The sequence below is a fragment of the Camellia sinensis genome, chromosome 15 (assembly GCF_055761805.1).
Source record: "Camellia sinensis isolate YWXY chromosome 15, ASM5576180v1, whole genome shotgun sequence".
Classification (NCBI taxonomy): domain Eukaryota; kingdom Viridiplantae; phylum Streptophyta; class Magnoliopsida; order Ericales; family Theaceae; genus Camellia; species Camellia sinensis.
This window is the reverse complement of record NC_138975.1, coordinates 143,526,164-143,535,883: the sequence shown is the minus strand read 5'-3', so window position 1 is coordinate 143,535,883 and position 9,720 is coordinate 143,526,164.

Sequence of the window (9,720 nt, the reverse complement as noted above, 5' to 3'; positions counted from 1 at the left end):
TTTTATCTCTAAAACGATGCCGTTTTGAGATGTTTGAGCCATTTGAGCAGTGAAAATTCAGACTACCAAGCATCGTTGTGATACGATATGCTTAATATATGGGATCAGGGCAAGGACATCCCTCTCTCCTGCTACAAGTGGTTGTACCAGGTAGGAGGTACCTTGCACGGTTAAATACATGCAGGTGGTATTTTGTGCCTTGCAGTGCTGTACCCCTTTCATATACCTGTCAGCCTACGTGCATATGAAAACACACGAAGGTAGTATATTCTTTACACAAGATACAAATTACTCCTAACATAATTTAATTGTAGCTATGAAGGGGATCTCAGCAGCTCCTCCTTGCGGTAGCCAAGACTAATATACTACTGTATGGCCCAGTTAATTAGTAGCAATAAGACGAGAGCAACCCACAAGCAGAGGATGAGAATATTAGCTACAAAATAATAATAATAATGTTCGACGTGCCGATTACATTGTTGTAAGCAGTTACATTTTGTTTGCTACACGGTTTTTATGGCAATAGTTGATGCAGGCGAAGGAAAAAAAAAACACGAGAGCTTTTTGACTTTAATATCTGAGATGCATTTGAAATTCGTGTATGCTAACCTAGTTGTCTAGTGTACATGGCCTAATAAAATTGCTAGCCTTTGGCTTGGGTTCAGATCTAATAACTCCTTTATTTTACTTATATACTCATATAGTAATTTGGGTCATGAAGTTGGAGAACTCCAATCAAGCTTTATTATGCAAGTGGTTATGGCAATTTGCTTGAAAAGGGAGAGCTGGTGAAAGAGGATGACATACATGCCTTTAGAAAGATATGAGAATGGGGTGGGATAAGTTGACTATTCTAGTACGGTGGTAGGGTATGTAGGAAACTGTTTATTAAATTAGTGAACTGTAAAACCAAACCAAATCAAATCAAATCAAATCAAATTAAGCCTTAAGTCTTATCAAATGAAGTCGGCTACATGAATCTTTTTTCTCCACTCAACTCTATCTAAGGTCATTTCGTTAGTCAAATTAAGGAGATTCATCTCTCTTTTACTACACTAGTTCACATCAATTTAGGTTCTCTTACTACACTAGTTCACATCAATTTAGGTCTACCATCCCTACACTACCATGCATTCTATACTGTCTTGCCGTGTATATGACCAACCCTCTTATCTATTCTCTCTCTCAACTTATCTTCTATCGGTATTACTTCTGCCCATTCTCGGATATACTCATTCCTAACTCTATCTTTTCTAGTCTTGTCACACATCTACCTTAGCATCCTCATCTTAGCAACACTCATTTTCTCTACATGTTGTTTCTTAGTTGCCCAACATTCCGACCCATACAACATTGCTGGTCTAATAGTTGTTCTATAGAACTTCTATTTTGGTCTAATGGGTACTCGTTTATCGCACAGTATTCCAGACGCACTTCCCTACTTACGTCACCTTGCCTTAATTAAGTGGACCTCATCCGCTCCAATCTCCCAAGTCGTTGTGATAATCAATCTTAAATAATGAAAATGTTCATTGTTAAGTAGTTCTTGGTTCTCAATCTTCACTTCTCATCTACTTTCATTGTGATTGTTATTAAATTATACTTCATATACTTTGTCCTAGCAAACTGTATATATTTAAAAATAAAATAATCACCAATACAAGCCTAAAAATAATTTCATAATGTAATTTTTTTTTGAAGACTAGAAAAGAATTATTTCCAAAAAACAAATAAGAAATGAAATTTCTTGCTCAAATATAAAACTAGAACAAGAATGCACACAGTAAATTAATTTAAGTAAATAAAACTTATAGATTATTGATGAATAGAATTGCAAAAATAAAGGAAAGTCGAGGCGTGTGTTGGACACACTTTCCTTAATATCGTTACATCCTCACTACGGTACTCGAGAACAGATGACGCTGACCTCCCAAGATGCAACGACTATATCCCAGAATTGCAATACTACAAATTAGGGTCTGGCGAACAGAGTATGTTGTAATCTCTCTTATAGAAAAAAATAAAAGAATAAATAGGTAGAAGAGTATGCACTGAAGAAGAGAAGAAAAATGAATGAATGAATTGTTGGACAGAGGCCTGAATTTATAGGCTTAAAGGTGACTGTTCGAATGAGTTTGGAAACCCTCCGAGCAGGTGCAAATCGAAAAATTGCCAGAGTGAAGAGAGGTGACCGAAGAAGGGAAGAGAAAGAACTGGTTTGGATTTGAATTCAAAAATTCAAATTTTCCTGCAAAGAATTTGATTTTTCTTGCAAAAGTTTTGAAAAGATTCAAATGAATTTTGTAATGGACTCAACTTCGCCATTTATAGTCTCTTTCCATAAAGGTGCTTCAGAACCTGACATCGCTTCCTTAAAGTTTTGAGGCTCATTTTCTAACAAAAAAGTTAGAAAATCTGGACCAAGAGATTTAGATGTACTTAGTCTCTTTCCACGTCTAGGCTCGTCTTCTTGTTGGTCTTCGCCACTTTCCATGGTGACATTAAAAGTTCGTTTATTAGAACTTGGCTCTTCTAATTCAGACGACTCGGCTTGTTCAACAATTGTCTCTACATCTACAGGAATTTGATTCTCTTCATCCTTTTTCCAAGGAAAGATATGTTTGAAAAAGGATGCATTTCTTGACTCTATAATAGTATTTTCATGTATATTGGGAATATTTGATTTAATTACCAAAAATCGATATACACTACTATTATTTGCATAACGGATGAATCCACAATCAACGGTTCTTTAGTCTTTTTAGGACTAGGGACCGCCACTTTTGCCAAGTACCCCCACACTTTTATGTAATTATAAGAAAGTCAATGGTCTTTCCATAATTCATAAGGTGTTTGGTTAGTTTTCTTGTGGTGTATCCTATTTAAAATATAATTTGCTAATAAAATAGCCTCCCCCAACAAGTTTTGGGGTAAATCCGAACTTATTAACAAGGCATTCATCATCTCTTTAAGAATGTAATTTTTTCTTTCAGCCACTCTGTTTGACTGAGGAGAATAAGGTGCAGTGGTTTGGTGAATGACACCAAGTTCTGAGCAGAACTCATCAAATGGTGTTGTAAGGTCCCGATATCTCACATCGGGAATGGAGGGAGTGTTCCTGGGCTATAAAAGTAAAAACCTAGACCCTTATATAGCATCGAGGTCTTTTCCCGGGTGGTGAAATCCCTAGCAGAACTCCCTAGTTAAGCGTGCTTAGGTTGGAGTAGTTCTGGGATGGGTGACCCACTATGAAGAACAAATCCGTGCGGGCGTGGCCCAAAATGGACAATATCAATGATGTGTAAAGGTTTGGGGCGCTACAGGTGCATCATATTCATCGCCTCTATCACTTTGCACAACATTAATCTTTTTGATTTTCAACTTCTACCTTATATTGCTTAAAAGCTTCTAAGGCATCATATTTACTTCGCAATAAGTACACATAAGCGGACAATATCGATGATGTGTAAAGGTTTGGGGCATTACAGGTGCATCATATTCATCGCCTCTATCACTTTGCACAACCGTAATCTTTTTGATTTTCAACTTCTACCTTATATTGCTTAAAAACTTCTAAGGCATCATATTTACTTCGCAATAAGTACACATAGGATTATCGAGTGCAATCATCAATAAAAGTTATATAGTATTTTTTACCACCTCTAGTTTGCACAAATTTTAAATCACCAATGTCGGTGTGAATTAAATCTAATGGTTCAGTGGCCCTGTTTGGTAGAGCTGTGGGAAAGTGCTTATAGATTATACCTTAACAGCCTATAACTTATAACTATGAACATAAGCTGATTTCTGACTTATAAATTAAGCATCTCCTGCTCCACTCAAAGAATAAGCTGATTTCTGACTTACAAAAAACTATAAGCTGCATTATTAAGCTAAACCAAACACATCAAAATGGCTTAAACTAAGCTGAAAACTGAAATAAGCAGCTTTTAAGCTGCACCAAACAGGCACAGTATTTCTTTCGATTTTATTAAATGATACTCTAATCATTTTAGCTTCAATACATACTTCACATTTATGATTAGGATCAAAATTAAAATTTGGTAAATATTCTAGATTAACAAGTCTACGTAAAGAATCATAATTTACATGTCCTAATATACCATGCCATAAATGAGAAGAATCAAAAATATAAGCAGAAGATGTGTTATTATTATTAGAAGCAATAGTTGGTACAACAGTTAACACATTGAGCTTAAAGAGCCCATCAGTCATATACCCACGGCCTACATACATTCTAGTCTTAGCAAGTACAACTTTTTCATATTCAAATACTAGTCTAAACCCTTTCTTAATCAACAATGCCCAGAAATTAATTTTTTTCAAATTTTCGTAACATGGAGTACATTGTTGAGAGTGAGTTCCTTTTCTGAAGTCATCTTCAACACTTCCCTTGTCTTTTTACAGTTGATGTGGAGGAGTTTCCCATGAAAAGTTGTTTGCCATTCTCCACCACTTTGTAGGTTGTGAACATTTTCTTGTCTACACAGATATAGCGGGTTGCTCCAGTATCTACCCATCATTCTTTAGGGTTGCCCACCAGGTTAGCCTTAGAGACTATTATAGAAAGGTTGGTGTCTGTCAATCCATCAAAAAGATCGTAACCTTCGGTTATGTTGGCTTATGTCGGCTTCTTGCTAGAACTTGCTCCATCCTTGCGGCTTCGACAATCATTTGCTCAATGTCCATCACCACTACACACATAACACTTGTCTTTGAATCTTTTATTGTTCTCACCTTTGAAGCCTTGCTTAGACCCTTTGCCATCATGTTTTTCTCTTTTTGTTGTTGTTAGACCTCAAACTCTATCCTTGTTCCACAACATTTGTCTTAGCCTACATGACTTGGTTCTCAAACTTCTTCTCGGATTTACAATTGTCCTCTTCAATCCTCGGTCACATGATAAGTTCTTTCAAATTCATTTCCTTGCGCTTGTACTTAAGGTAATTTTTGAAATCCTTCTATGTTGGTGGAAGTTTCTCAATAATAGCAGCAACCTGAAATGATTCACTCAGAATCATTTCTTCGGCAATGATATCATATAGGATCAACTGAATTTCTTGGACTTGACCAACCATCGTTTTGGAATCTAACATTTTAAAATCCAAAAAACGTCCAACAACAAACTTCTTTGCACCGACATCTTCTATTTTGTACTTAAATTCAAGAGATTCCCATAGTTCTTTGGTCGTCTTCTTTACACAATACACATTGTATAAAGAATTGTCAAGTCCATTAAGTATGTAATTCCGACACAGGAAGTCACCTTGCTTCCAGGCATCTACCGCAGCGACAAGTTGACAATCAGAGTCCTCCTCCTTTGTCTGTTTCGGGGCCTCCTCATGGATTTACTGGGCCAAATGCAAAGTTGTGAGATAAAAAAGCATTTTTTGCTACCATCTCTTAAACTCTGTTCCATTGAATTTTTTCAATTTTTCTCCATGGTTTATTGGCACTGTAGAAGTTACTGGCAGTGGTACCGAGACTGTTGGGGTCACGGTCAGAATAGTCTCTCAACACTATCCGTTGACATGTTTCTAAAATTCACAATTCAAAAACCCAAATAAATACACACAATTAATAGTAAAATAAATAACGATTTTAAGCTGTAGGAAACTATTTATTAAACTAGCGAATTGTATGTATTTAAAAATAAAATAATGACTAATACAAGTCTAAAAATAATTTCAGAATGTACATTATTTTTTGAAAACCAGAAAAGAATAATTTTTGAAAAATAAGTAAGAAAATAAATTTCTTGTTCAAGTATAAAACTAGAACAAGAAGACACATTGTAAATTAATTTAATTAAATAAAACTTACAGATTATTGATGAATCGAAATGCAGATGTAAAGGAAATCTAAGGCATTTGTTGGACACACTTTCCTTAAGATCATTATGGCCTCACTACGGTGCTGGAGAACAGATGACGCCAACCTCGTAGAATGCAACGATTATATCCCTGAATTGCAGCACTACAAATCTAGCTCTGGCGAACAGATTGTGTTGTAATCTCTCTTATAGGAAAAAAATAGAAGAACAAATATGCAAAAGAGTATGCACTGAAGAAGAAGAGAAAAACGAATGAATGAATTGCTGGACAAGGGGCCTGAATTTATAAGCTTAAAGGTGACTGTTCGGATGGGTTTGGAAACCCTCTGAACAGGTGCAAATCAGAAACCTACTGGAGTGAAGAGAGGTGATCGGAGAAGGAAAGGGAAATGAAGGAACTAGTTCGAATTTGAATTCGAAAATTCACGGCGACAAGCGCGTGTGGTGGATTTGGATAAAGCCTACTTTATTCATAACTTCCCTCCTTACAAAACTTGGGATGCCCCTTGGGGCCAATTCCAAGTATGCCAACCTAGAGTTTATATACTCATATAAACTCTCTCTTTGTTTTAATATCGGACAAGTCATTTAATGAGCAAACCCATTTTGTCTCTTGAACTTCCATTTTTACAAACTCGAAAATGACGTCAACTTCCTATTCACTTGGAAATATTTTTGATGAACTGTCTTCGAGGCATGAACACATGGCAATGAACACATCACCACTCGGACCCACCTCAAATGGTGCATGGGTCCCGCTTCAATTTGGGTTCAAAGTTGCCTAAAAATAAGCCTAGAAGCATAAACTTTCCAACAGGGTATGGGAGGAGGGTGAAGTTTTAGTCTTATGTTTGGTGTTGGGATAAGGGTTTGGAAATGCTTTCCAGTTGTGTTCAGGATAGCAACAAACAAAAAGGCTTTAGAGGTATAAATTTGGCCTGGCCTGACCTACTCGGGCCGGCCCATGTTGGGTCACACAGTCTCCTGTCAAAATTTGGGCTGGGTTAGGCCACAGGCCAGAAAATTAGGCCCTAGCTCGAGGGGGTATTCGAGCCTTGGGCAGGCTGGCAGGCTTGGGCCTAGGCTCGAGCTTGGGTGGGCCTAAACATTTTTTTTCTATTTTTTCCACCAAAATTTTATTCTTTTCCACCAAAAATGACATTAGGCCTTAGGCTGGACTTTGAATAGGTCGATGGATCGAGCCAAGCCGAGCTCCAAAACACACGACCTAGGCTCAGCGTCCCGAGCTGTACTTGGGCCCGGGCCTAATCAGCCTTAGTCAGACCAGGCCTGCCAGGGTTGCGAGCTCGGCTTCGAGTGGCCCACGGGCCATTTTTATACCCCTAGAAGGCTTCAATTGCTAATTTTCTTTTGTAGGAATGGTAATAAAGTTCTTGGGGGATGCCGAGGGAATGTTTGGTACAATTTATTGGGGCTACTTATAAATTTTGTTATAAAAATATGTGCCAAGGTGTGTGGTACAGCTTATGATGAAAAAATAGTTTAAATAAGCTACCAAAAAAAAATTTAATTAACAGGAAGTTGGGGAAGAGATTTTTTCTGATTATCAGTTTTTAACTTATAATAAGTTGCACCAAATATGGGAGATGGTTGAACCAATATATAGGAAACCAAACAGGATTAGTGGGTTCAATTAATTGACCCGTTGACCAGTCTAGGTTCTGGTCCCCATGGACCGCCAAACCCAATCCATGGAGAAAACCAACTTATTTTTGTTAAACCGGAGAAAACCATGCTTGACCTGGTCAACTGTTAGAAGTATGATGCAGTTGATCTTACACACGATTTTATCAATTTTTAATTTTTAAAAAATTCTTTATATAATGCTATCAGTATTGTCAATAATGTTCTATAAATAACATAAATATTAGGTAATTAATGTAGTCTTTTAATAATCATTGTATAGTAATTTTTTATGTTTCTAAAATTTCTTTTAAAATTTTTTTTATAAAAAAAATGTAAAAATTACGTTTCTAAATTTCTTTCAGAACTTTTGTTTACAAAAACGAATGTAAGTAAACAATAGTGTAAATTATCATGTTTTATAACACATTCGAAATGAAAATAGTAATATTTTTTAAATTGTCATTATATAGTGATTTTCAGTATTTAGAGTTAAATATAGGAGAAATTAGTGAAACATCCCTTTCCAACTTTTAGTGCTAATGTTTTTTCTTATTAGTTAAGAGAGACATTTCAAATTTTTCTGTGATGAGCTGAAATTTCTCCATGTTGAAATTTCTTTGTAACAAAATTTATCTATGTAAATGTTATATGATCCCAACTATTATGAAAATATTACATGTCATTTATTTTATAAAATCTTAATATCAAGAACTTTAAACTAAAAATCCCTTAAATATATTACATATTTTCGTATCTAATTATGATACTCCCTCTGTCTCAAAACAATAGTCCGTTTTGGAGAATCTAACTTTTTTTTGTAGTATAATTATTACACTTTAAAAATTCTGATTTTTAAAATTACCCTTTGATAGTATATTTTTTAAAGAATATCAATTGTCATAATTATACTTTTTATGTTGTTGATGAATTTAAAAGAAGGATAAAATAAGAAATTCATATTATTTTAGTTCTTAATTTTTTAAAATAGACTAATATTTTGAAATAATAAAAAATAAAATAAAAGGCTAATATTTTACGACGGATGGAGTACTAAACATAATTAGTAGCGTTTCTATCCATGCAAGCATTAGGTAGTGAGTGAGTTGTCATATTTGCCTAGGAGTAATGCTAGAAAAAAAGTTTGAGAGCTCTAATTATGGAGCTCTAGAGAACTCTAATGGTATGTAGGTTCCACAATGATGTGATGTTTGTGTCTTGTGTTTTTTTTTTTTTTTTCATTGCCAAATCATTAGAATTCCAAAATTAGAGGAATGTATTATTTTTGTATTTAAAAATAATGAATGCTTGTGATAAATAAATAAAAAAAAATCATTATGTTGATGATATATTTTTTAAAATGATATATTTTTTCAATGATATTTTAAATCAAAGATGAAAAAACATGAAAAATAAAAAATTCAAAGATAGTTTTTAAAAATTAAACTAAACAGATTGATGATATCATTTCATTTGAAGTATTTCACTTGAAAAAAGAAGAAGATGGAGGTGACGTATTACAATTTTTAGTTCAAGGGATAAAATGATACAAGGTAATAGTACAACAGAATAAAGTGTACTTTACCTTATAATTTATGTTGCATTTATTTTTCCTTGTGTATATCTGTATCCATGAAATATTAATAAAATTTCAAATTTATGTACAATCCATTATATTAATGGATATAGAAGAAGTATCAGATATTTTCAAAATAACATATTATGTGATGTTGTCTATACAAAAATGCTAGAGGTGTTAAAAATTCTATTAAAAATTCTACCAAATGTCTTACATGGGTGTGAAACCCATAGGGGACTCATATCGTGTAGGTCTCACGCCCATATAAAATATTTAATAGAAACTTCGATAAAAATTTTAAGATTTCTAACATTACTCTTGTCTATATAGCATCCTCATTCAATACAAAATACTGAACTTTGGTTCTTGTGAGAATTTATTTCTTTAATATTAAAACAAAACTGCTTGATAGCCCATCATGTTTTCACTAGAGACGCATAAATCGGAAACTGAAAACTCGTAGTGAGGTTGATTTTTAATATGAAAACTATTAGTGGGTTACTCTCCAGGCGAAGAGTAATATTAGGATTACAAATATTTTATCAAATATTTTACTAAACATCTCTCATATCAAATGTTTCATATAGATGTATTTAAGACATTTAGTAAAATATTTAGTAAAACATTTGAGATCTCTAACATT